Raw genomic sequence first — 15,662 nt, 5'->3', positions numbered from 1 at the left:
GTAATAAAATATCTTCTTTGTGCTTTGTGGTCAGTGCCTGTCCACAAAGCACCAAGCTTGGAATGAGGCTGGCAAAACACCGCTCCCTCTTGGTGTGTCATAATCTCCATACGCATTCATATCAACCAGTCATAAACCTCAGCTCGCATTAATTATGCCAACAGACTAAGCCAATCCAAACCCATTCTCCACAACACATCACGTCCTGATTTCTCTTTAAAAGCCATGACTCAACAGAAATTAGACATGAACCACTCCCCTGCAGTAAATTCATCCCTGTAGGCATGGCATTCTGGATTTGCCCACTTATAATGTAGTCTGCTCAGGCAAGAAACCAAGCTATATAAGGAATTGTTAGGGCAGACCTCTGCTAGTGGCTCTAAACTGTGAGAGTTGGGGGCTGGGGAGTCTACACTGAAAGTTTTTTTTTGTTTGTTTTGTTTTAAGAGGGTCAACTTGCTAAACATGACTAGGCCCTTAATGTATAATCCAACACTAATATTGGCAGAGGGTGGGGGAGGTCGGCAGGTGTGAGTACTGGGAATGTGTCAATATTGGGGAGTACCCACAAGTATTTGGTGAACATTTATACTAGGAATTAAGCCACTCTTTTTTAATAGTCATTACTCTTTGCAGTATTTTTAAACTGTAAGGTATGAGAGGGACAATGAAGGAGAAACTGAGTCTGAGATGCCACAAGTCTCAATAAGCGTGACAAGTTGCATAAGAAGTCAGGGGGAAGTGCTCCACATATGAATTTAAAAAGGTCAGTTCTCCCCGGGTTTATGCTTGAACACTTCTTTCCTCTGGCTCTAATCGGCAGGGCACTACAGTGTTTCTACAAGGCAGACAGACACAAGGAGCTGCACAACTCTTTATGGCAGTTAAGCAATGGTAATGAGGCAAGATACAGAGCTGAGCACACTAGGCTACTGCCACTGCAAAGTGTTTTATTGCATCCCAACAGCACTACTGCACCCACTGCTTGTTCTGTGCCTATAATGTAATGGCTCCGCAAACTTTGATGAATTACTAGCAGCTGATTGCGCTATGGACATCTTTCATGTATAACGTTTGGGAAATCGTTACTCTAAGATCAAAACTGAAAGGCTGAATCGACCTGCTGTGTCGAGAGTAGGATTTGTAACAGGTTCTGACATGACAACTCGCATGTTCAGCAGCCCGTTTGATCAAAAGAAATCTCTATGGGAACAAAACATGCCAAACTCAACAGAACCCGAATCAAGGGCTTAGCGTGTTACTACCCCCCATATCACACATGACATTATGGTCTCTGAACAGAAATGCAAAGTTTTAAAGACACATGCATGATAGCTTACAGCAATCCTGTGAACAGGATCACTCCAAAAGTATTTGATTTACAGAGACACGGAGTGTAAAGCTATGAGGGCTGCCATGATGCTAAAATACCGATACGCAGGAAAATACTAAAAAACATTTTCAGTACCACGGGGAAGATTTTGATCCCACCCTGCAACAACAGAAGTAATGATGAAGTCACATCTCGAAAAAGTCGACTTGTTAATTTTCAATGAATTTGCCTATTTTTCCCAAGTTTAGCTCGTCCCCACTCTTAGGTTTACTGCTAGAAGAGTAAACAAGGCTGAAGGGAGTAGGGTTTGGTTTTTTGTAGTATAAGAGGAAACCCCAGTGCTTATTCCTAAACCGCAAGGTGACAGAATTCACAGAATGTACTCACATTTAGAAAAAAGACAACTTTCATTGTCTTTTTTCATTATACGGTCTCTCAATCACACCACCACACAGTACTGACCCACACATATGGTTCTTACACACACTGGACTTTCTGGACTTTGTTTTTGCACAACACTGGTCACTATATTCTTCATTTCCGGTTAATACTTGTACAGCTGCTGTTATTGTGTATATATTTATTTAGATTTAGATTTCTTCATACATTCTTATATAGTTCTATATTGTGTATTTTGTTGTACAGTTATTTTATTTTCAACTTTAATTGATATATTTTATCTTATTCTTCCCAGTTAAATTTACCCTTCATTCTAATTTGTGTTGTACAGTTATTTCATTTTTAACCTTAATTTATATTTTATTCCTTCCTAGTTAAATTTACCCTTTTTAATTTTTCATATTTATTTCCTATCTTATTCATAGCCTTCCTTTTTTGTTTTCTTTAGGTCACGAGCAGTTGTCCAAGCATTTCACTACATATCGTACTGTGTATGACTGTGTACATGACAAATAAAATTTGAATTTGAATTTGAATAAATTGTGGTGGGAAACTTGAGAAACTTCAAAAGGATTTTATCATCATGAGGCTCCTCTGCTCTGCTCAGCTCGCTGTTTCTGTGAGAAACTCATGCATCCCAAGGTCTGTTATACATAAAAACCCTGCCTTCTTTATCTGTGTTTAACAGGTATTAATTACCCTTCACTTTATGCTGAACAAAGAACCTTGTGTGCATTGTCACCCCTCACAAAACACCTATCCCGGGGAACAGGGTGGACTCAAATATCATACAAATAAAACACCAAAGGACATGTTAAAGCCTTGATTTCAGTTTTAAGGAGTTTAACATTCAAAATAAGGTTCTGTTGTCTTCATGGGATGTGCAGATGTTTGTCCCTTTCTTGCATGTGTTTCCGTTAGCTGTATGTCCAGGGTAAATAGGTGAGTAAGTCACAGGACGGGCAGCTGACTGCTATGGTTCACAGAGCATGTCTTCAGGCCAAGACCCTGTTCATAAGATAACAACTTTACCATGACCCTCAGAGGAAATATTTAAGCAAAAAGAGGCTCAAATCCAGTCACTGGATAGTGCTAAATGCATTCACCAGGAATAAAAAACAAAAACAAAACCCCCCCACTCCAACCTCATTCAGCATCAGCCAGCCACTCCGTCTCTCTGGTAAATGGATTATGTCATGACTCAAGCATCTTGTAACCTAAGCAGACTGTGACAAGTGACTGAGTAGATGTAATATGTGTGAAAGAATAACCATGCAATGCTAAACAATGAGCTGGAATGGAGTGCTACCAAGTAGTACATTAACCATGATGTCATTAATGGGCATCTTAGAGCCAGGGCAGAAAAAGCACCAGATCCGATCCAAGAGTCGGGGCCTTGCATTGTATTTAGATGGCATCGGTCACTATATTTAAATGCGATTCTGCAGGAGGACAGAAAGGGAGCCTGACGTCTTCCATGCTGCTTAATAAAATCCTGTTATCACAGGCCTAATGTGAGATGTTTCAATTGTCTTGCTTTCGTAGTATTTATACATTTTTCTCGATCTATGTTCCTTCTAAACTCCCCGGCTTTCTTTTCCCTTTCTCTAAATACAGTGGGCCCACTGTTCAACTCCCAGGGTGGGAAGCTGGCTCTACATCTGACACATCCAAGGACAAAAGGGAAACTCCAGATTGCCGTGGTGAGGGCAGCCACCCGTGGCAGTGCTCAGCAGGATTCCAGTTGTTTATGGTTGGCACTAATTACAGATTGGGAGACTCACCAAGCTCTAGAAACTTCAGTTGGCACAAAGAAAGGAGAAAACGCACTTTGACAAGAAAAAACACAGGGTAACCATTAAGACTGTCTCCCCTTGCAGCAAGCCAGATAAAACATGGAGTGATGTAAACTCATTAGGATGGCTGAAAGGCATCACTCAGGATCGAATTGAAACTCCAAGGCAAACGTTCCCTTCTGCATGAACGCAATGTTTTTACATTATTGCTACCGTTATGTAAAGAGCATGCACGTGTGAAGTTGAATTCAGACTATAAGGTGTTGCTAATCAGAGCCTGACTGATACTCTGTTTCAGACGACTTTTGTTATGTGTAGTTATGACTCAATAAAAACATAATTTGACAACGCAGTTTAAAAATAACCTTGTTTTGTTGTCAACTTTCTCCCATATCTGCTTTTTAGATTCTCATTTATGGATGCAGATACCAAATAGCCAACTGTGGTTGATATATCAGCCACGCTGATACATATATGAGACTAAGTATCTCATCCAATAGGAGATTAATTCCTCCTTTTTTCAAAGACACCTGTCTTTAAAGAGCTCTCCAAAGGTGTCTTCATCTTTCTCACTAAATATGGTTTTCTGCCCAAAATTCACCAGCGACAATTTGTCTCCTGCACCAACACTTTAACAGCATACAGCATCTTGTTAACTGTGCGAACATATTTTCTTTTCCTTTCAAAGACTTGACTTACAAGCTAATAGCCCATTAGGCCCCAAAAGGTGAGCAAGTTTAAAAATAGCATAAAGTTCAGACATAATGATTTAAAGGTACAGCTTATATTAAGTCAGAATAAAAACTTCAAAGAAAGAAATACAATTGTTGAACATAGCTGTTTGTTTGAGCTGACAAGAAAGGTATCGGGAGTCAGAGAAGGAAATTAGCAAATCAAACGGAGCGCTGAGTAAAATCCAGCAGACAGTCCCTTTGAAATGTACACTGCAGAGGAATGCTTTATCCAAACAGAGTAGCTTTGCAATTAAACACTCAAGTATGTTACACTCCCCTAAGCTTAGTGCTAGTTAGTTTCCCTTGTTTCAAATGAAACTAACAGCTTTTAAATTAAAAAAAAAGAAAATGTAAACATAAAACAATCTTAAAAAAAAATCTGAAAGTCTTCTTTGTTCTATCCAAATCTTTGATCACATCTATGATGAGCCCTGGAAGGTGAAACATTTGCTTTTAAGTGTTTTCATCCATTCATTTGGATTCTGGAAATTTGTTTGTTGAGCTCTTAATCAAGAAAATTAGTCTGATTTCCAACTAAGCTGGATACTATATGGAAGATGAAGCATAGTTTTTCATGCACAGACTTAACTTGAGTGAGCTGGCTGGAAATATCTATTGTCAAAGTACACTTGGTAACTAACTTTAGCACTTTTTGAATAAAGTAGTATGAATAAAAATAAATGAGTTGGTATGACTGTGTCAGTAAAATAATTCTTGATTTCTAAATGTATTGAAGTCATGTTTATTTTAAATGAGATTTAAATAAAGATTTTGATTTATATCTACTATTAATAACATTATTGCCTAATAACAACTTGTGTTCCACATCATTACTCATCGCAAATGAAACAAACTTTCCTTTTATTTCTGATCTCCTATGCTACCATCAGCAGAGACTCTGTCACATGTTGGTGCAGGTGCTCTACTCTTGTATTTGGAGAGAAAAAGATGCGCTGGCAAAAAAAAAGAGAAATTTGCAAGCCAGATACGCGTGTATGCTCTATTTTTACATCTTTACATCTTATTTCCTCTTCAGCGAAGCGAAGAAAACAAACACTCAACATTTCTAATGAAACTCCTCCTTAATATGCCAAAGAAAACCCGAGGGAGGAACGAACCCTTATGTCTGAGCATCATATTTTTACTTTGATCTCACAATATGCCATCCCAGGACTAAATCCAGACATAAAAAATTAACTGCATAATGGAGCTTGTGCTGCTGTATCCTGTTTGCCAGCCACGTGCTCATTGGCCAGTTTGTGCACAACCTCTGTTCCTGTCAGTCAACAGTCCTCTGGATCATAGCACTCCCAGCTCCTCCTCCTCCTCCTTCTTCTGTTCCTGGCCCAAATCTAGTGGCTGAATGCCAAAACCTGGGCTGGACCTGGACCTGCTATCATGATCACCATGAAATTTCACAGGCAACGAGTTAGTTCAAACACAAAATCTGCAAACTTGTTTCTCTCATCCACCACTTATTCTTTCCCAACATTCTCAGACAGACACGTCACACTCGTCTCATCCCCTGCAGACATTTTGCCAGGGGTCCCCGATGAGCTGCTAGCCTGATATAGCTGTGGTATGGGCTCGGGTGTGGGCCAGAGTCTGAAGGAATGGGAGTGTTTGTTTTCTTCCCATTCGATCTTCATGCGATCAAGATCATGTCGCGCACCATGATCTTCATCAAGCCCTTGCACCACCAGGAAGGAGTTACAGAGATATGACATGCACTGTTATTGCTAATGAGATCACAGTGTGGATAGGCTGTGTGTGTGCGTGTGTGTGTGTACTCAGTGTGACAGAGAATGAAGCGGGGGGGCTTCGATGAGTTAAAAATGTAATTTGAGATGTTCCCTCGCTCTGCTGGGCAACTTAAAAAAGGGGTGAGTCTGCAAATTTAATTTGAGCAGCACCAACAGGATTATTTGTGGGAAAGAGTCTTGCTATGTCAGGCAAGGTCAGGCAGGAGATGTTTGTTTACAAGTGGGGAGGTGGTGAATGCTGGGAGGCTTTTTTGTGAATGTTGTGTAACGTCGACGAAATGCCAGGTGACAGAATAAGGTACGATTGCTCTTCTCACTGTAAAGTGCACAGCTTTTGAAATGCTATTCTGTTCAGTCCAAATGTAGATTTAACTCACAGGACTAAGGAAGGACAAAAGATGAATCATTTATGGGCCAAAGCCAACTTTTACTACCGAGCTTGACCTTAATTTGAAAATTTCTACTTCTCAGACCTGTGAGCGAGCGGTCACTCGCCACTTTACGAGGTTTACAGAGTCAAAAACAGTACCATCCACTGCAAAGGTCCTGCTATAAATCCAATGCTGCTTCAACTCTATGATGATGATTCTTCTAGATGTGGTTTGTGGTGCTTAATTCACATTTACTGCACTGCGGTATAATACATGCAGGATGTTAGGGTTGTGCTGATGGACGATGATGCCGTTGATCGATGATGGTCAAAGTGCGCAGTAACAGCTCGCCAGTCAAGGCGATGTTTAGCTCATCTCCACACTGATGCATTAAACAGACATTATCATTATTATGACAATCATAATAAATTGTGCCTTCCTTTTATCTCGCTTCTGAACTTGCGCACCCACACACCCCTAAATATATCTGTGCTGCATCAGAAGTTCACATCGCAGACTTCAGGACACTTTGAAATTAATGTTTTGTGTAGAGCAGCTATACTGATTGATGGACAACATTAAATGACAGAAAACAGAAGGATATTTTTGACTGATGCGACTGTGCTCCTTGATCACATCTCCTTATTTTTGCCCCCATCCACTGTGAAAAACTCCAAGAACAGCAGAAGAGAGACAAGTAAGTAATCTTACACATTTAACAACGTGTCCACTTGTGTTCACGAATTACAATAAAGGTAATTAATTCAAGGCTGTATGTCTTTCATTTGTTTTTCCTCCTGCCCACAGAATCATTTATGCCACTATAAGTGCAAACATCAATGCCAACAAGCTATATGATAACTACATGTAAAAACAGCAGCGGGATGCCAAATAATGAAAATCTTTTTTTTTTTTTTTTATCTTTTATCAAAACCACTGAACAGATCGTTTTTATTGTTTTGGTTCTGTGGTTTCATGTTGTTGTTCTTTTATTTCTGTTTTATGATGTAACTAAAGTGCTTTATATTTCATATACTCCTAATAAGGAGGCTGTGTCTGTTTATCCACCTTCACTCTACGATTTCATGTGATAGCAAATGTGATTTTCATGTTACTGAAATCTTACCGATACTGTAATATTGGGCATATTAACTGCCCAGCTATAAATTTTACTACGCCGTCCACACCCAAATGGGTCTCTATTTTTGCCAGTAATTTATGTGCCAACTCTACACTATTCACTTTATGATGTGAAAATTGGGTTCGCTGACATTAAGTCTCCTTGATGGTCTATGCTGAACAAAATAGTAATAAAACAGTGATTAGATTGTAGAAACGCGACACTGCCAGCATACATTTCAGTCACCCGCTACAGTTCAAGACAGCACTTAACACAATGTTCCCAAAGCCCAAATCAGCTAAAGCCGAAGCAACTGAAGACAAATATTGAAGTCAGTCGGGTTCATTAGTGAATTAGAACAAGATTAGAAACAGCCCATCTGACTGTAAGAGCAAAAGATAAAAAACAGACAATTTCTACATTTCACATTTGAATGGGAACAATTGAGTCATGATGACCTAGTTAAGCATTTAGAATGCTGAAAGAAGGTTTAATGCATTTGCAATGTTAGAAAAAGAAACCATTACATAGCGTGGATTTGTAAAGAACCACGCTCATAGCCCCAGTTCGTCTCATCTGTCATTTATGAGACTAAATAATAGGAAGCACCTTAAAGCAACTATGAAACTCAGCAAAACCCTGCATCAAAAAGCATCATTTATAAGACGTTTCTTTCTACAGGCAAAGCTGTATCACTGACAGCCTTTTTGATATCCAACAAAACCAACTGCAGTTCACCCTGAAAAGTTAACTTTCAGGTTCACTGCTATGGTAAACAAGTCCAACAGCCTCGAGTTATGTCTGAGAGATCTTAGCACGACGTGGAGCAAGTTATTTTGAGATGCAAGGTGAGTCCACAAGAGTTACTGAGGTTAAAGGCTGGCCAAAAGTGCTCTCAACACATTCCAGCAGGCCAGAATTGTTTTGGCATCGCTGCAGCTACAACCCCTCACCGAGGCTTTGTCCTAACTCAAACAAATACTTGTGCAGATACATCACCGCAGATTGATGCCCGAAGAGGAGATTATCCTGCCATATATGGAGTTCAATACAGCTCATGTAACACTTCCTTTAAATCTACACAACTTGGAGCTATTCTCCAAAATTCAACATGAAAAAAAAACATTTAAAAAAAGGAAAACTACAGACATGGAGACAGAGAGAGCATTTTCCCCCTCCTCTTAGACAGGTTTTGTCAGAGGGCTTTCTGTTTCCCTGTTCGGTAACGCTGGTCCAGTGTAAAACTCTGTCACAGCAAATCCCCTAAAGCAGTCACTAGGCCAGCCTGATGCCAACACTGTCCTAGATCAAAAGCCAGCGCTGAGAAACACTGGTGATGCAGGGGATATTGTTCACCTGCTCCAGAGATGTATGATGACTGTGCCGAGAATGTGTGCAGGTGTACAGCACACACATGAGCAGGGCGACCTCAGATGTATGAGCACGTCTGTATAGTTAGGAACGTCAGGTTTACATTTAAAACATCTTTACTTCAGTTATTGGCATTACCCCTTATTACCCTTCCTATTATAGGTAGGTGACAGAAAGAGGAAAATGATATATTTGCAGTAACACCAGCAATCTTCTATCTTATAGATCACATTCAAACAAGCCAAATGCCAGACTGCATTTTTGATTTATTGGCACAATAAATATGTGACACACAGAGATTCAAGGAACTCTAGCGAGGTGAAGAAAAAAAGCCCTTAGTCTATTAGTCTGTGTCCAAAAAAACAAACAAACATGTCCTAATCAAGATCTTCGATCAATGATCAAAGAGTACCTGAATATGGCAGAGTGTCTTTCCTTCATCCTGCCACCCCTAATCTTGAATGTCAGTTAAGTGCAACCTGTAGCTCAGTGAGCAAAGAAGAGGAATGATTCGACATCATGAGAACTGGAGGGAGAATAAATTTACATTTCCGGATTTAATCGTCACACAGAGAACCTGAACTGAATTGTGAGATTGCCAAAGCCAGCGCTATAATTCATCTCAGATTTAATCACCAGAAATGCAGAACTGTGGGACCGAGCCTGGAGGCACTCAGCTTCTAAATGAAATTGGAAACCAGATTCGCCCTGATTTTGATCTCCCTCTACATATTGTTAGCTTTTATTTGGCCGTCTTCCGTCCCAGCCTTAGGCAGCAATTTGTGTTAGTTCTCACAGTGAGGGAGGCATAAGGAGCTAAGACAGCAAAGAAGTTTAAAGAATGCTTTATTGAGCTTCCTGGTTTGTTTCTCAGCATTTCCTTTATTATTACACTTTAAACAAAAAGTGCATGTGACAGCCCGCACATTTCTCTGACTTAATATAGCCCAGTTAGTATATAACACAAAGATGAGCGTGGTCAATCAGTCACCAGTATCAAGACATGGTTGCTGGTCCATATAATCCCATAATCACTGCAGAAATACGTGGTAATTCCAAAGGGTTCCCAAACTTCTTGCCAATGTAAATGGCACTACCCTCCAGCCTAGCGCTATCTGACACACAGGAGTGAATTTAAAATCAAAACGGGTATAGCTTTCAGCCTCCATACTGCTCAATTATCATCCATCCACTTTCCACTAACCACCAAAAGCAATAGCTAATGTAATATTTGACATGACGCACATCAATCAGCTGTTAACTAGACATTAATGAGGCCCTGCATTAGTTTTTACAAGCAGTCGAACCGGTGAAAGGTCTGGAAGACGTCAATAATAAAAGGGGCTTTACGTCACCACTAGCCCTGGTTTTATGGACCCAACAAGACGACGACGACGATGACGATGATGATGATGATGACAGGAATAGTCTATCTCACACTCACTAGTGAGATCAAAAGGAGAATATCTGACACCATTAAATGACTGGTGGAGCAGCTTTAGCCCAATAAGCCAGTTTGGGATGTACTAAAAAGCCAAACATTTGCTGCTCTGTGAAGAGGAGACACACTTTTGAATGACACACTTTAGCGAAAGGGCAAAGTTTGACACGGGGCGAGCAGCAGCATTATGTTTTAGGCCAAAGTTATATGGGTCATAACTTAATATAATAGGAAAGTCTACAGTAAACTCTTTGTCTGATTGCTCCTGTCTCATGTTACTCGTCTAATGGATGAATTAAAAAATGCAAGTAATGTGCGTCTGTACAACAAGCAAACATCGATGTCGGTGAAATCTATTTTATATGCACCACCGCTTTATAATAACACAAGCTCGGCTGATAGCTCGTTAGACTTACATTCTCAAGGTCAGCACTTGAGCTAACAGCTTATCAACAAAGCCACAGCCTTGAATTTCCCAGATAATCACAAATGTTTGCAAAGTCAACATTCTTCTAAAGGTTAAACTAAACATTTCAACAGTGAGTGAATGGGACCTCAAAATAGAAAACAAAGCCAGTGCAGTAAAGATTAGCAACATTAACATTGCGAATTACCGTTTGAATAATAAATCCTGGAGCAGATTTTGCTAGGTATTTGGATTGAGGCCCAACACAGAAACAAATCTTATTAGCTTTTTTAAGGCTTTGTCCCACTGCTTTAATGCACGTTTGAGCACATAAATAACACATGTATGAGGACACCAACTTTCACACAGACCCACACAAATTGGCTGTGGGTGAGACTTGAATGTCCCATTTCTAAATGATCCAACACCCAGGCAGAAGTAGAAGCCTTGTGGCTGACATACGATCCAAATGCTGCTGTGATCTTAATTATCCACAGTGTTCCCAGCACTGACTCAAAAAGTGGTGACACTTGAGCCAACTGGAATGATGACATGTCAGGTCACAGAAATCAGAGAAAAAAACTGAAAAATGTCAGTTGTATTTCCAGCTACTAACACTGTATTACTGAATACATGAAATATCTCTGATTTCATGAATGACTAAAAAAAATAACAATAGTCAACAATAACAATAGTTCTGCAGTTCATCCAGTAAATTCATTTGAACTTCTTCTGACATTTTCCTACCTGGATGACTTGGATGACTTTTGGTAAGCGCAGTGTTATTGCCTGATAGCTGCAAAATGTACTCAGAAGAAGTCGCGACCTGGAGCTGCCAGCATGAATTACACCAAGACCAGACTTCCCAAACAAAACACAATCGGGCTCCAGCTTTACCTCGATCATAGACAGAGCTGAAGATTTAGAGATGGCTTCTAGCCCACACTGCACTTTATCAGGATCCAATGACCTTCTAAAATCAGGAGTGTTTTTGCTGTGAAACAGCAACATGGCCAAATGCCTCACAATGTAACAAGGTGAACAAGGACTGTGGCATTTAATAAATAAAAAAATAAAAAAAGAGGTACGTGTGAATTTTAAACAAGTTTGCTACTTATACTGAAATAATACATTTTGACCAAAAAAACAAAGATATAAAACTACATTGTTTCTGTCAACTGGTAGAAGTCTTGACAGCTAAACTTCAGTCCATGCAATCCTGGTAGCAACATGTACTTTCAACTAGTTTTCTTGATTGTGTCCACAACAAACACTACACATGCCCGGTCACAGGAAGCATGACTGCTTCATGGCTCCATTACTCGACTGTTGCCAGGCTAACTTCACCACAGCTGCCTGTAATGTGTGTTGGACTTCTAAGTTAGCAGCATAGAGAAGAATTACATTAGTTGTTTCAAGTTTGCGTTTTGTTTTTTTCCAGGAATTAGATGAACTACACACATTGTATACTAAAATGTTACCAGTATGAAATCCTGAGAATGTCACTGATTCTCATTCTGATACTGATGTTTTTCCCATAAATTCTGTGTGCTTCAAATCACAAGTTAAGTACAGCCAAGCCTTTATTTGTGTATGCATGGACAACTGAGTGTGGAATATTGAAATAAATGTTAACGACAGTGGTGGGGGTTTCCAGATCCATTGTGTGAGGCTCAACTTTGGTCACAGAGGCACTGTGGGGGCATCCATGTGCCATCCTTGTGACCGCAGAGCACAGTCACTGCAAAGCACATGTGGATCTTGTAAGCAGGCTCAGAAATAGTATAACAACTACTCCTTCATGGTGTGCCTGTCTACAAGAAAATACTAAGCAAAATTACTTATGAGAAAAAAAATATTTACATCCTTATGGTAATCTGTATAAAGATAATCAATGCAGGAAAATAGTCCCAATCACTGATAGACTGTATCATTATTAATACTGATACATGAGTAAATCTTTCACCGTTGTAGCTATATTTGCGCTGGACTGCACTAACTGCTCATCATCAGTCCAAAGTAACTGTAGTGGCACTGAAGTACAAAATGGCAATAAAGTAAATATTCACATGAACGACAAGGAGTTTAAAGTACTTAAGTCAAAAGCCTACTGCCCCCAATCTCAACGTATATCAGGAATGCAAAGATGAACCTGATAGAGAGTGAAAGACATAAAATATAAACCTCACTTTGACGTAAAATCCAGGTTAAAAGCTGCAGTAATAAGATCTGAATCTGGTACCACTGCTACTTTTATACAACAGGAATGCCTTTGAGCAGCTGTATGTGTGTACATCTCATAACCCCTGGGTCACACCTGTTACCTTGCTAAACCTTTGTCCCAGAGCAAGCTCAGGGGTCAAGGATCAAAGGTTATGGTGTCACATGACACATCCTTGACAGATTTGTTTCGGTCCAGTCATACTTATACCTTCTACCATCTGAGAAATGACCTTTTTTTAGGTTGCTGAATTTTCTGCAAAGCAAACACCTTTATAATAACACCAATTATCAGCATTATTTCTTGTAAACTGAAACAAAAACAAACACAGGTTCTAATGAAATGACAGACTAAGGATGTGAGAATAACTTTCAATTCATGACGGGTTTTCTGCAGTTAAGCAAGGATGATGCATACTGCAAATCTCTAACACTGACTTAACCATGCAGTCCCACATAACGCACTTCAATAACCTCCAAACAGCACCACTAAAAGATCAAGTTGCCAGAAAATACTTGAGCTCAATTAAGTCCCACCCACACCGGAGGAAAACGACTTTATAATGCATAAATGTGCCTCCGTGTCAATTCTGGCTGATAAATGCCTAAAAGCTGCAGCAGAGTGGGATGCACTAACAAAATCGTACAGAACCTCGAGGTAGACAGAGGCAGAAAGAAATGAGCGATCAGCAGGAAGAATAAGAAAGCTGTGGGACTGTAAGCAAGTTATTTTCTTACTGCTCAGACATCTAAATTTTGTGCACACAGCTAATTGAGTTTAAAAATTCCAATCCTAAACCCATATGCTCCAACTGGACACAACATGGGCACTCCCATATTGATTTGCTGTTCGACTTTGTGTTTTCACTTAAATATGAAAAACCTCATTACGGTATGTAATATTGCAAATATGCAGCAGTGTATCTCAGGATGTGCTATGAAGTAACACCAGAGTAATGTAGCACCTGTGTAAGTAACAAGTAATGTGTAATAAACTGACTTTTTTCGAATAATATCCAACATTAGGCACCAGGCACTGACATCAATAAAGCTTCATCAATATAGAAGAATGGGGGTTTATTGCCAGATGTTGAGGTTTACAACATTAGGAAATTGCTGCGGTGCTTCAGTGCAAACAATAAGAATTAAAGTGCTATGTAGAAAGAAAGATATGTGCATGAGATATACATGAGATATATACATGAGAATAAGAATTATGAGTGCTACGTAGAAAGATATATACATGAGTGCAGGTGGTGATCAGTGCCAAACATGAAATGATGCAGTGACACAGCGTAGGGTCATGTGTTAGTGGCGGGGACAGTCATGTGGTTATTGTTCATGTGTCCAACAGCAGAGGGGAAGAAACTGTTCTTATGGCGAGAGGTTCTGGTGCGAATGGACCGGAGCCTCCTGCCTGAGGGGAGCAGGTCAAACAGACTGTGTCCAGGGTGAGAAGGGTCAGCTGAGATCCGAGCTGCACGCCGCAGTGTCCTGGAGGTGTACAGGTCCTGCAGACCTCGACAGCGATAGCGACCTCGTCATGAGACTCAGATTAATCCATAACATATTTTACTTTAATGTGTTCAGCGCTGTCACGCTGCTCTGTACCAGAGTAATGATGTTTAAACACAAAGCTCATTAGCTCAAACTACAGTAATTTATGGAGAGCGAAATCCTGTTTGTATGTTTTCAATTTCATAAAACATTCAAAAAACAACACTGTAAACTTCCTATCCAGAGGGATAATATTACTGACCCCATGAAATGAACAATCAGGCACATTACAGTGTGTGAATGTGTGTGTGAATGGGTGGATGACTGGATATGTAAAGCGCTTTGGGGTCCTTAGGGACTAGTAAAGCGCTATATAAATACAGGCCATTTACCATTTACATAATCTACTGATGAAGATTCTTCAGCCATTCTGAGTCATATTCTTGGTTACACCTGACTAAAGTTTGCACTGTTAAGTTTTCATACAACAACTTTTTTTTTGGAAATCCACAGGCTGTTTTATTTATTGAGAAAAAAAACTGTACCAGGATCCACTTTTAAAAACAAAAACCAAACAAATAGTATTTGACAAACAAATAGGAATGACGCCCAGTTCAGGCAAAACTCTGGGTCACTGAACTAACCAGCTAACAAAGACAACTTTCATTCCAGTTCACAACACAAAAAGATTCTGAGACATGTCTCCGAGCCAACGCATCATCCAAGGCATTTACAAAAAGGAGCCCAGTGTAACGTAAAAGGTCATTTAGATCCCATTTATATCATTTACAGTTTGGTAGCATAGATCAGCACCACACCTGACAATCTGTGATGGGCAAACAGCAAGGTCAAAGGCAAAAAAAAAAAAAAAAAGAAGAAAGAAAATGCTATTATATCTTGCTCCAATCACCTCAGCATATAGCCCTACTGCCAGACTGCACCTCCATCAGTCAAAGAGCGAATCATAAAACCTCTTGCAGCTCTGTCAACCAGAGAAAACACTATCTTCTTGTTGCTCACCACAAAGAATGTCAGGTATGTTTGCAACTCTGAGATGCTGCAAACAATCCAGCAATTTTTGTGTTCGCACACTTCAGGACGGGGGATAAGCATCCACAGGGCACTTATGAGAAGGGAAATCTGAGATCGGCAACTTGGCCTCCCTCTCGTCTGCCTCCACCGGGTGAGGTAACAATCCCAGATGCCCACCT

General features: G+C 39.9%; 1 protein-coding gene across 2 annotated transcripts in view; it reads right to left on the bottom strand.

Annotated features, from left to right (window-relative positions):
• peak1 (pseudopodium-enriched atypical kinase 1) overlaps window positions 1-15,662 on the bottom strand; it is a 111,474-nt gene that overhangs the window by 87,780 nt on the left and 8,032 nt on the right. The gene's annotated exons all lie outside the window — the stretch shown is intronic.

This window comes from Haplochromis burtoni, unplaced genomic scaffold, assembly GCF_018398535.1.
Source record: "Haplochromis burtoni strain Fernald_Lab_line unplaced genomic scaffold, NCSU_Asbu1 Contig_489, whole genome shotgun sequence".
NCBI classification, from domain to species: domain Eukaryota; kingdom Metazoa; phylum Chordata; class Actinopteri; order Cichliformes; family Cichlidae; genus Haplochromis; species Haplochromis burtoni.
The sequence above is the reverse complement of the archived record's forward strand: the minus strand, read 5'-3'. Positions and strand labels throughout refer to the sequence as shown.